At 40.0% G+C, this 13,189-nt stretch overlaps 1 protein-coding gene across 4 annotated transcripts in view; it reads right to left on the bottom strand.

The window, feature by feature from the left end:
• EDA2R (ectodysplasin A2 receptor) overlaps window positions 1-11,648 on the bottom strand; it is a 44,142-nt gene extending 32,494 nt beyond the window's left edge. For 2 of the 4 annotated variants that reach the window (XM_033201430.1, XM_033201432.1), the window contains exon 1: window positions 11,545-11,648. The gene's annotated coding sequence lies outside the window, so the exon portion shown is untranslated. Of the gene's footprint in view, window positions 1-11,365; window positions 11,447-11,544 lie in introns of those variants that run through there. The other 2 variants (XM_033201431.1, XM_033201433.1) reach the window with 1 other exon arrangement.
• Window positions 11,649-13,189: the final 1,541 nt, after the last annotated feature.

Below are 13,189 nucleotides of genomic sequence, written 5' to 3'. Positions count from 1 at the left end.
TATCACAATCCTAAACATATATGCAAATAATACCAGAGCTTCCAAATTTATAAAACAATTACTAACAGACCTAAGAAGTGAGATACACAGCAACACAATGATAGTGGTGGACTTCAATACTCTACTGACAGTACTAGACAGGTCATCAACAGAGAAAGTCAACAAAGAAACAATAGATTTAAACTATACCTTGGAATAAATGGAATTAACAGATATATATAGAACATTTCATTCAACAACCACAGAATACACATTCTATTCAACAGCACGTGGAACTTTCTCCAAGATAGGCATATGATAGGCCTTAAAATGAGTCTCCATAAATTTAAGAAAACTGAAATTATATCAAGCACTCTGTCAGACCAAAGTGGAATAAAACTGGAAATCAACTCCAAAGGAACCTTCAAAGCCATGCAAATACATGGAAATTATATAACCTGCTCCTGAATGATGATTGGGTCAAATACAAAATCAAGATGGAAATTAAAAATATTCTTAGAACTGAATGACATTAACAACACAACTTATCAAAAGGATACAGTGAAGGTGGTGCTAAGAGGAAAGTTCATAGCCCTAAACACCTACAAGGAAATGAGTGAAAGAGCACAAACTGATATTCTAAGGTCATGCCTCAAGGAACTAGAGAAAAAAGAACAAACCAAACCCAAACCCAGCAAAAGAAAGGAAACAACCAAGATCAGAGCGGAACTAAATGAAACTGAAACAACAACAACAAAAAAACACATGAAAGATAAATACAACAAAAAGCTGGTTTTTTGAAAGACAAATAAAATTGATAGACCATTAGCAAGACTAACCAAGAAAAGAAGGGAGAAAATCCAAACAACCTTATTAAGAAACAAAAGGGGAGATATTAGGACTGACACCACTGAAATACAAAAGATCATTCCAGGCTACTGTGAACATCATTACACACATAAATTAGAAAACCTAGAAGAGATGGATAAATTCCCGGAAAAATACAACCCCCCTAGCTTAATCAGGAAGAATTATATATCCTGAACAGACCAATAACAGGCAAAGATATTGAAATGGTAATTAAAACATTACCAACAACAACAAAAAAAGTACAGGATCAGATGGATTCACAAGATTTCTAGAAGACATTCAAAGAACAATTGGTACCAATCCTTTTGACACTATTCCACAAGATAGAGAAAGAGGGAAGCCATCCTAATTCATTGTATGAATCACCCTATTACCTAAACCAGGAAAGGACATAACCAAAACAGAAAACTACAGACTGATATCCCTTGATGAACATAGATGCTAAAATCCTAACACAATACTAGCTATTGAATTCAACAACATATCAAAAAGATAATCCATCATGATCAAGTGAGTTTCATACCAGGGATGCAGGGATGGTATAGCATACACAAGGCAATAAATGTGATATACCCCATAAACAGAATTTGATACAAAAGAAATCACATGATCACCTCATTACATGAAGAAAAAGCATTCAACAAAGTCCAGCATCCCTTTATGATTAAAACTCTCAACAAAATCGGCATATAAGGGACAAACCTCAATGTAATAAAAGCCATCTATGACAAACCCACAGCCAACATAATATTGAATGGGGAAAAGTTGAAAACATTCCCTCTGAGGACTGGAATAAGACAAGCATGCCCACTCTCACCACTCCTCTTCAACATAGTACTGGATGTCCTCTCCAGAGCAACCAGACAAGAGAAAGAAATGAAGTGCATCCAAACTGTTAAAGAGGAAGTCAAACTGTCACTATTTGCTGATGATATGATCATTTACCTTGAAAATCCTAAAGACTCCTTCAGAAAACTCCTAGAGCTGATAAAATAATTCAACAAAGTTTCCAGATACAAGATTAAAGTACAGAATTCAGTAGCTCTCCTATATACAAACAGAGACCAAGTGGAGAATCAAATCAAGAATTCAACCCCTTTTACAAGAGCTGCAAAAAATAAATAAATAAATAAATCCTTAGGAATATATCTAACCAAGGGGGCAAAACCTCTACAAGAAAAAATACACAACACTGTTGAAAGAAATCAAAGACGATACAGACAAATGGAAACATCCCATGCTCGTGGATGGGTAGAATCAATATTGTGAAAATGACCACACTACCAAAAGCAGTCTGTAAATTCAACTCAATTCTCATCAAAATACCACCATCATTCTTCACAGAATTAGAAAAAAACAATTCTAAAATTCACGTGGAACCAAAAAAGAGCCCACATAACCAAAACAAGACTGAGCAAAAAGAACAAATCTGGAGGCATCATCACACTACCTGATTCATACTCTACTATAAGTCCATAGTCACCAAAACAGCATGATACTGGTATATAATAGGCAAATAGACCAATGGAATGAAATAGAAAACCCGAAATAACCTCAAATACTTGCAGCCAACTGATCTTTGACAAGCAAACAAAAACATAAAGTGGGAAAAGGACACCCTTTCAACAAATGGTGCTGGGGTAATTAGCAAGCCACATATAAGAGAATTAAACTGGAATGTCATCTCTCACTTATACAAAAATCAACTCAAGACAGATTATGGACTTAAACCTAAAACCCGATCTATAAAAATTCTAGAAGATAACATTGAAAAAACTCTTTGAGACATTGGCTTAGGCAATGATTTCATGATTAAGAACCCAAAAGCAAATGCAATACAAACAAAGATAAATAGCTGGACTTAATTAAAGTAAAGAGCTTTTGCATGGCAAAAAAACAGTCGCAGAGTAAACAGACAACCGACAGGGTGGGAAAAATCTGCACAATATATACATCTGGCAAGGACTAATATCCAGAATCTACAATGAACTCAAAAAAATCGGGAAGAAAAAACAAACAATCCCATCAAAACGTGGGCTAAGGACATAAATAGACAATTCTCAAAAAAAGATACACAAATGGCCGACAAACATGAAAAAGTGCTCAACATCACTAATGATTGGGGAAATGCAAATCAAAACCACAATGTAATACTGCCTCACTTTTGCAAAAATGGCCATAATCCAAAAACAAAAAAACAGTAGACGTTGGTGTGGATGTGGTGAACAGGCAACACTTCTACACTGCTGGTAGAAATGTAAACTAGTGCAGCCACTTTGGAAAACAGTGTAAATATTCCTTAAGACTAAAAAGAATCATATGGGTATATATATACGCACACACATATATATATGCACACAGACATATATGTGTATGTATACATACACACATATATGTATATGTAGACATGTATGCGCATATATGTACATATATGTGCATGTACATACACATATATGTCTGCACATATATGCACACATATGTATGTGCATGCACACATATATGTACATATATATGTGCTTATAATGCACATACATATGTGTACGTAGTGTGCATATATGTCTATACATGTATGCATATATGTACATATGTGTGTATATACGCATATGTCTGTATACATACGTGTGTATATATATATGGATGAGATTCGAGACTATTATTCTTAGTGAAGTAATCATGAAGGGGAAACCAAACACTATGTTTCCACTGATATGGGAGCTAAGCTATGAGGAGGCAAAGGCATAAGAATGACACAGTGGACTTTGGGGACTTGGAGGGAAGGGAATGAGGGGGGGCAAGGGATAAAATACTACAAATAGGGTGCAGTGTTTACTGCTCCGGTGATGGATGCACCAAAATCTCACAAATCACCACTAAAGAACGTATCCATGTAACCAAATACCACCTGTAACCCAATAACTTATGGAATTTTTTTAATTAATAGGTTAAAAAACACTGAGGCTCAGAGGGAACGTATACACCTGTCTTTATTTGGCTAGTAAGAAGCAAGACAGAACTCAAAGGTAATTTAGAAGCTATGAGTCTGGCACACTTGTCAAGGCAGTATTGAACTCTAAAATAGAGAATGGAGGTCCCCCCAGTCTTCACTGAATTTTTTCCTCAGTGATATTTTAGGATGGGCAGAAAAGCATTTTGTGAATGTTAACCTAAGTGCATTTTAAATAATGATTTGAGAGTGTTACTGCCCAAGCCTTAGGAGATAAGGGCCAGGTCAAAGGTGGTTACAATAGGAACAGAGAGAAATGACGGTGGGAGATACAAACCTTACAAAAGTGAGGACAAACAGAATGACCAGAGTCAGAGAAGATTCTGAGAGTTCCTCCCTGGGAAACCAGAAGAATCCAAGTGCCATGAGAAGCGTGAAAGGAGAGCTGCTTGGTAAAAGAAAAGAAAATGCACTGTTTTTCAATTATTTTCAGTATAGAAAAGTTGAAGCGGACAGAGGAACATTTCAATGGTCATGCCCAACAAGCATATACAATATGTGAAACATAAGGTGAAGTTGGAGACGTGTCAAATGCATAAAAACACCAGAATAACAGTTCTTGCTTATAGCAGCACATCAGAATCATATGGAGCACTGAAAAAAATCCTATGCTACAGAATCAATTAAATAAAAACCTCTGGGTTTTGATAACCACTGGCCTAAGTAAATCATGGCAGAAGTTAAATCATGGGTAAAGAAGAATGGCTGGGCACTGTGGCTCTTGCCAGCAATCCAGCACTTTGGGAGGTCGAGGCAGGTGGATCACTTGAGTTCAAAGAGTTCAAGGACCAGTCTGGCCAACAACGAGAAACACTGTGTCTACTAAAAATACAAAAATGAGCCAGGCATGGTGGTGCACGCCTGTAGTCCCAGCAACTTGCGAGGCTGAGGCAGGAGAATCACTTGAACCCGGGAGGCAGAGGTTGCAGTGAGCCCAGATCATGCCACTGTACTCAGCCTGGGTGACAGAGCCAGATTCAGTCTCAAAAAAAAAAAAAAAAAAAAAAAGAAGAAGAAGAGAAGAAGAAGGAGGAGGAGGAGGAGGAGGAGGACAAGAACCAAACATTGAGGTCACTCATACTTGAAGCTGGAAGTGCAGAAATACATGAGAGCAACCAAGAAGGGGAAGCCAGAGAAAAAAAAAAAAAAAAAAAAAAAAAAAAAAGAACCCTGATAGGTAGGGTAGTATAGGACAAAGCTTTAAGAAGTAAGGGATGAGCAATGTGTCAGCTATTGATACTGGGAGGTGGAGGAGGCCAGAACTGAGGATGTGTCATTTTGATTTTATTTCATGGGCATGTGATAAAAGTAAATTACCTTTTTATGTTTAAGTATACTAAATCTGTGCCTGGAATAGAACTAATTTAGAGACCACAGGTGGGCACTACAGTTTTTAATGAGCTACTTTCAACATTTCCAAAGTGGCTGAAGAATTTTAACTGTTAATGATAGCAACATCTGGCCCAGCAATGTCAAGAATGGTATATCAACAGAGGAGAATGAACCTTTGCAAAATTAAAGAAGTCTCATCTATTGTTTGTCTTTTATTCTAGCACACAGAGCAAGAGGTAATGCCCCAGCTGGGGAAGAAAAAGAAAAAAAAAAATCCTTACTAAAAGCTGTTGTCACTGTACAGACAGAATTAATGACCAACTGAACTAGGCTGCTTCTACTTGGCCAAAAGTAAATGCAAACCATATGAGTCAATTATTTTGTTTTCAAAACATGTTTGTATATGCACACACATGACAAACAAAGCACAAATCTCAAAAGACAAATACAACTTAGAAGACTGTAAATTAAAAATACAAATATTTGGTTAGTGTTTGGCAACTGCTGAAATATAATTGTTAAAGGAATGGGGAAAAGAAATTGTGTAGCCAAGAATACAAAGATACCATTATAAAAGAAATAGGATGAAATTAAGAACAGCAAACTCTGGATTGATTTTGAGGGAAAACGTTCTTCTACTGACTGCTAAAATACTCTTTCCAAGTGGGAGCAAAAGCACAGAAACTACCCCGGATTATGTTGAAGGGAAAAATGAGATAATGTATGTGAGAGTGCTGTGGAAACTCCAGATTGTGCTACGCATGTGAGGAGTTGCTATGATTGTTGTTACTATCCCACCCAGAGCTGGGGACCAAAGGGTATTGGAGACAAGCCACAAGCCAGAGCAGCACTCAACTAACACCCAAAACCTCTTGCTTTGCTCTGCTGTTACCCTAGCCAAAGTGAGTCACTGGTCATGTACCAATCACCACAAGATTCCATAAAAGTATGGTATCATAAAAAAATTAGTTACTCAACCAGCAGTACTGGAAGGGGAGATAAGTTGACTTCCCAAGAAGGCTTTTGGCTGAGTTGTCCCAGTTGGGAATTGAATTCATGGTATGATTTATTGAAGGGCTGGGACTGGATAAAACTCAGTCAAGTACTCCAATTTCTGATTTCTGTTAAGGTTGATGGTCTTGCCCCACACTACCTCCACCCTGTCCCAATTACCAAGCAATCTGGAATAGCTGTATCTGAAGATGTCAATAAGAAGAGTTTCTTTTTTTTCCCATGGAATCAAGTACTCCATCCATCCTCATAGGCCAGGGATAAAAATATACTAAAAGAGACAGAGATACAAACCAGTGGGCATTTATAAGCACAACCCAGGTCCTCATCCTTACCAAAGGACTGGAAGAATAGAATGAGAACTAAAGAATGAGGCTTGTCTGTACAAAATGAAATGCTGCTGCCAAAATATTTCTTTACTTTTTTCTTAAATGCCCAAGAAAAGGGAGAAAGGTATAGGACTTTGTGAGGTTGTGTAGGGAAGGTGAGACTGATAACAAGAAGCCTATGACCTCATATGTAAGTGCACATTCTTTGAGACCATTTTTAGACTCTGACAATCTTAGAGTCAAAGGAGGTTAAAATTAATCTTCGTCCCAGTGGTCTTTTGCCCAGTAAAGAAATACCATCCAGCTCTATTTGAAGTCCTTTAGTAACAGGCACCTTAGTACTCATAAGACAGCACATTCCATTGTTTTTTTTTTTTTTTTTTTTTTCTCCTCTGGCAACCAGTTAAAACTTCAAACTATCAGATAATTGAAACATATAGTCATGGGATCCTAAAAGTATTATTCAGGACAACTTAACCCCATTCCCTGATGATCCTGATGAAGAAGAAAGAAACTAATGCTCAGAAAAGGGATAGAATTTTCCCAAAGTCACACAGTGTTCAATGGTAGAGCTAAAAGTAGAATTCAAGTTACATATTCAGGGCCCAGTGGCTTCTCTACTTCCCATATATGAAGAAAGGAGTTGGCCCAGCTTTAGGACCAATTACTCAGTGACTATACTACCAAGCTCCAGCTTCTTTTTCTAACTCCCATAGCCCAATAATGGCTCATTTTATCCTCAACACTTCACAGGGTGGGCTGGGTCATGGAGAGGTGAATCATAGAAGGGAAGAAGTGCTGCCCACTGTTTTTGGCTTATCCACAATGGTGACTAGCAATCTCCTGGAAGTAAGATATCTCACTGTTTGATTCCACCATATATTTAAAGGAAATTCCTTTATTTTTGAGAATAGCACGATGTCTTTTGGTGGGTTTGGAGGATATAATAACTGTTGTCATCCCAAGATAGGGATAATTAATTTATGGTCACTCAGCAACCACTTGATGAGTACCTTCTTGCTAGGCATTCTATTAGAACTTAGTGGTAAGAGAGAAAAACAGAAGTGAACAATTATATTTTCTCCAAATTTAAGAGATTGCAGTCTGGTGGGGAACACAGAAAATATAGACAGTAAACTCTAATCCAAGACAGAGTATAGCCTCCTCTATCTATGTGCACAAATAATAGTTAGTTGTATTGTACATACTGATGGTGAAACTGACCCATATCTTTCCTATTAAGCTCCCAAGAAAATAATACATGGGTGGAGCTAGTTTCTAGAAAGAAAGAGGTGAAAAGCAGCTTCTGCTTCAGTATGAAGCTTCAGCACTGAGGAATGGCTCCAAAAGATGACTCACTCTCTTCAGGAGGCATTTGAGGGGAGCAAGTCAAGAAGACATCTAAAGAAAGGAATTCTCTCAAAAAGGGAATAACTGGTATAAGTTAATTGGAGGATCCATCTTTCTTTTGACTGATTCTTTAGTGCCAGAGTTTGCATAATTGCCCAGCTATCTATCACCTTAAACCCTAACAGCTGTGGAAAATGAAAAGCCCTACTGAACTTGGAGCAAGAAAAATGTGTCTTGCAGTTCTGGCATAGATGCTTACTAACTAAATGATCTCTAGCAAGTTTCATTTTCTCTAGATCTGTTGGCCACCTGTATAATATATATATAAACAAATCTGCAATTCCCTCAGTTGGGGACAGGAAGCAGTGGGATGATGATTTGAAAGTATTTAGCACATAGTGGAAAAATGATTTATATCTTTAAGTTTTTTTTTTTTTTTTTGAGATAGAGTCTCACTTTGTTGCCCAGGCTAGAGTGTAGTGGCATGATCATAGCTCACTGCAGCCCTCAAAATCCTGGGCTCAGGAGATTCTCCTGCCTCAGCCTCCCAAGTAGCTGGGACTACAGGTGCCCAGTGTCCAGTGCCCAGCTAATTTAAAAAAATTTATATAGACAAGGTCTTGCATGTTGCCCAGGCTGGTCTTGAACTCCTGGCCTCAAGCCTTCCTCTCTCTTATGCCTCCTAAAGTGCTGGAATTACAGGAATGAGCCACCCTGCCTGACCAGAAAAAATAATTTAAAAAATAATAAATTACAAAGAAATTTGTCACATTTACCCATCCTGTTCCTTTTGCAGTATTTCTCATCACTATGAAGACATACTCATACCTCAATTTATATACTTCAAAACCACAGAGTCATATTTGACTTGATACCATGCCAGATAAGAAATGATACAATAATGTGAGCTGTTTGATCTGGGAGCAGAAGATGCAGGGGGATCTGATTTCTGGTCTTCAGATCTCTGAAAAACTGTCATGGAAGAAAAAGAACAGACTGCTCTAGGTGGCCTCAGGGAGAATGACTAGGATATTCAGGTACAAGCTTTAGGAAAACTAAGTTCAGCTTAGCAAAAGGAATAACTTTTAACAGTCCAAGGCTTTCCCTGAAGAGAGTGGGCGCTCTCAGAAAGCAGTAAGGAACCTCCCTCTAGAAGTGTTCAAGCAGAGACTGGCAAGGATATTTTAATGTGGAGCCCATTAGGGTAAAGGAAAATTACAATTCATGAAATTCTACTTGTCAGGCACTGTGCTAGATCCTTGACAGGAAATATCTCTTTTAATCCTCCCAATAACACCATGATGTGAGTACTATTATCCCTCTTTTTCAGGTTAGAAAGCTGAGGCTTAAAGAATTTGACTACTTCTCATTGGGCTTACTACTGGCATGGTGGGTGGGAGGAACAATTATTTGTTGCATCTGTTTGGCAACACGCACACACACACCACATACTTCTAAATGTTTTGTGGAAATGCTGTTCCTAGTTGGGAATGTCAGGTACATAATATGCTTAGGATCACAAACAACAGATAAATAGCCGACCCAGGATTTGAAAATAGATGTGTCTAGCTCAGAAGGTCCATATCCTTTCTATTGCATTATCCACAGAAGTGAGATGGGAATGCACAACATTGTAAGGTCTAAGCCAACCCAAAAAGATTCTGATTTTCTCATTTGTCCTTTTTCAATCCCATGTAATTTATCAACTACAAAGTTCTGTAGATTCAACTTTTGTGATGGCTTGTGATTGTTAAATTCATCACCTCCTTTCTGTTCCCACAGCCACCACCTCAGTTCTAGGACCTTGTTCCCTCTCTGCCCCTAGTTTATCCACCTCTTGTGTTTTCCTGTTCCAATCTAGCTGACTAACCTTTTACCAGATTACTCTTCCTAAAGCAGAGAATCTTTCTTTTTAAGCTCAGAAACTTTCAATGGCTTCCCATTGTCTGCCAAATCAAATCAAAACTCTAGCATCCACTGTCTTTTGCAGTTTACCACCAATCTGCCTTGGCAAGTTTAACTTCCATTTTCCCACTAATTGTACTCTAAAATCCAGCTCAGCTGGTGTTCTTTTCATATGCCCTGAGCTTCCCTGCCTTAAAGCAGTTGTTCCTGTTATTTTCTCTGCTTAAACTGTCTTCTCTATCTCCACCTGTTGAAATCTTATCTGTGTGCCACACTCTATCTTAAATAATAATAGTTAATATTTATTGAATGTTTATTTTGGGCCAGCCACTGTGCTAAGTGTGTGCAAGTATTTTATATGGATTTCTCATCTAATCTTCACAACAGCCCAATGAGGTGGGTGCTATTATTATCCTCTTTAGCCTGAAGTTAACAGAAACTGAGAAAGTGAGAAGTAAGTTTATTTGTCCATGGTAACACAATTAATAAATGGTGAATATGGGATCTGAACTCAAGTAGTCTAGCTCTGGAGCCCTGAAAGGCGTTACAATTTCAAAAAAACAAACAAACAAACAAACAAAAAAACCTTTTTCTGATTTCGTATGGTTCAACTTGATATGATCCTTACTTGGCGGCCTCTAAGCATTTTGATTTAACTTTTAAAATCTCTCGTGTTATATTAATATTTATCTGTGTTTTTATATCCAGGATGAGACTGTCAGGCCCCAGTGGGCACAGCCTAGGTCTCAGACAGACATCTTACTGTCTCACACATGGTGGCACAGACTAGGTGCTCAGTGAGTCTGCTGAGTTGAAGGTAAATTGGGGTGAAGGAAAGAACAGAGGAGTTATCTAGGGAAGATGTTCCAAACTTTCCTGCCCCAGCCACCCAGCATGAATGATACTGGCCAACGCTGCCAACACCTGTCAAAGTCAGACCCTGAAGTCTGTTTTCCTAGCCTGGTCTCTGCCGGGTCCCTTCTTGTCCCCGAGTTCTTGCAGCTTGCTGGGTCTTGGCCAGCGTTTGGGGTGAGGCAGGATCAAAATAACACTGCCTGGGGCTCAGCTTCCAGGAATGAGATATCAAGTGAAACCAAGCTCGGCGGGTGAGGGGGTGGATTGAAAGCCCCCAAACAGAGCCAACATGCTCTTTACACAAGCCCTGACTTGCCCTCAAGCCACGCGGGCTAGCAGTTCTGCTTTCCTCAGGATGCTCCACAAGTCTGATTCACTGTCCCCGCCTTCACTAACACCCAGCCTCCTTCTCTTCTTTATCTCCCAACCCTAGATGCTCAAGGTTGCTGGACACGTCCAGGCATGTTCCCAGTGGCAATGCAGGTCCAGTAAGAGCCTGCAGGAACTGGCTCACCAAGATCCTAAAGATATCAGCCCAGATCCCTGGCACCTCAGAAAGCGCTCTCCGGACACAAATGGATGGACTTACAGCCAGCCACGGGGCGCCTTCCCAATTGTTCTGATTTTGCAGTACCCTAGCAGAATCATCCTGACCTGATTCTGTACTTCTGCACCTAGATGCCGCAGGTCCCAGCCGCCTTGCCACACCAGGGGGTGTTCCCACACTCACCCGGTAACGGAGGAGTAGATAGCTCTTGCTCCCAAATAGAACTCCCGTGCAAACCCCACCTCAGCGCAGAGCAAACATCTCATCCAGCCCCCGCCTGTCACCCCCCGCCCGCCGCCCCCGTCCCTCAGCCCCGCCCCTCAGTCTCCGCCCCTCAGCCCCCAGCCGGCATACACACTCACAGTATATGAAATTCCTTGTAATCAAAGTTCCACTTGACTCATTTCACATCCATGTGTAGCAACGACATCCCGAACCCTCCTTTCATGGTAAGCTTACCTCTTCCGCCCCCCCGTGAAGTTCCTAGAGCAGCTATTGGACTGTTTGAGTGCCTAGGCGTGGCGACGAAAAAGAAACTGCCTTTGAGAGGCATACGTGAGGCTGAAGAACAGTGACTGAGTCACTGGTATGGCAGGAGCTGCAAAGCTCCCGGGACTGAAACGGGGGCCAGAGAGTAGAGGGCCAGGGGGGTGGGTCCAGAGAAAGCATCAAGTTGTCTCTTTCACAGCTGAATGCAGCTCAGCTCATCAAAGTGTGTTCGTGACTTAGCAGGCTTGGAGTTTGACAGAGAAAATTATTGTTGGAAAAGCCAAGATTTTCAGACACATGGAGAAGCCACTTTCCAGGTCTGGGTCTGCCTCAAAAAATACTCCTCCATTCAGAAGGGTAGATAGGATTGTGACCGGAGGAAGAGAGCAGACATGAAGCAGAGAAAAGACCACTACAAATAAAGGAAAACTGGATTCGGCACTCAGCTTTGATCATCCACCTTCTCTGGGCCCCTGAGTGTCTGTACAGGGAGTGGGTTGAGCTACATAGTCTCTGAGGGCACTTCAAACAAAAACAGTTTGGGAGTTTATTAATCTATGATCTGAGAGCCAGCAGTGGATAAATCCTGAAACATTACTAGTCTCTGACCTTGAAGAGCTTGCAGAGTTGGGAAGATAAAATAGACTGGACAGAGACAGAGAATAGCACACAGTATAGAATTCAGGGCCAAACTATGAGGTGCAGACTGGAAGGGTTTCGGGGCGGGTAGGAAGAGAGAGTAAAAAAAGAGTTTGACAGGGAAAGCAATGCTTTTCAATAGATTAGGAGGTTTTAAAATAGGTCAAAGAGGAAATAGCATAATGGGTAGAGGAAAAGGAAAGCTTGAGCCAAGGTATGGGGGAGAGGACCAAGAAATGTGCCATTATCAGTCTCTGAGGGCCCCCTCCTGTACTGGGCAGAGGCTATATGCCAGCTCAGTGTGGGGTCTCAGTAAAGCAGCTGAAAAGTCTTTGGTGGGAAAGGGCTGAATAGGCCCTAAGCTGAAGTAGAAAAAGTCCTAAATGAACTTCATATCTGTCCCCTCACTAGAGTTGAGACCAGAATAGGCTACTGTGGGCTCAGGCCTAGTAGGAGGGAAAACTGCCAGAATTGGAATCTTACGTCTGCCCCTTACTGGCTTTGTGACCTAAGTAAGATAAGTTACTTAAACACTCTGTGGCTCAGGATCTCTTCTGTGAAAAATGGGAAGTAACAATCCCTAACTCATAGAATTGTTTTAGGAATTATATGAGTTAATATACAAAATAGTGCTCATATGCGTAAGGAGCTTAGAACGATTTCTGGGACATAGTGGTATAGAAGTGTTTATTAAATATAAATAAATAAATAAATACATGAATGTACTTTAAGGCCCTCTGAAATCATCTGTGAGATTAAAATGAAAATAGATACCCTGGGTACCTCCTAATTCTGTTCTGTCCTTTCCTAGAAAATAGGACCTCTTCTTTTTCTCCATCCTTTCCTACCCAGAGAGGCTGAGTTATAGATAGTTCTGAA

The sequence above is a fragment of the Trachypithecus francoisi genome, unplaced genomic scaffold (genome assembly GCF_009764315.1).
Source record: "Trachypithecus francoisi isolate TF-2019V2 unplaced genomic scaffold, Tfra_2.0 Lachesis_group6, whole genome shotgun sequence".
In the NCBI taxonomy this organism is placed as follows: domain Eukaryota; kingdom Metazoa; phylum Chordata; class Mammalia; order Primates; family Cercopithecidae; genus Trachypithecus; species Trachypithecus francoisi.
Note: the sequence above shows the minus strand (reverse complement) of the source record. Positions and strands in the feature narration are given on the sequence as shown.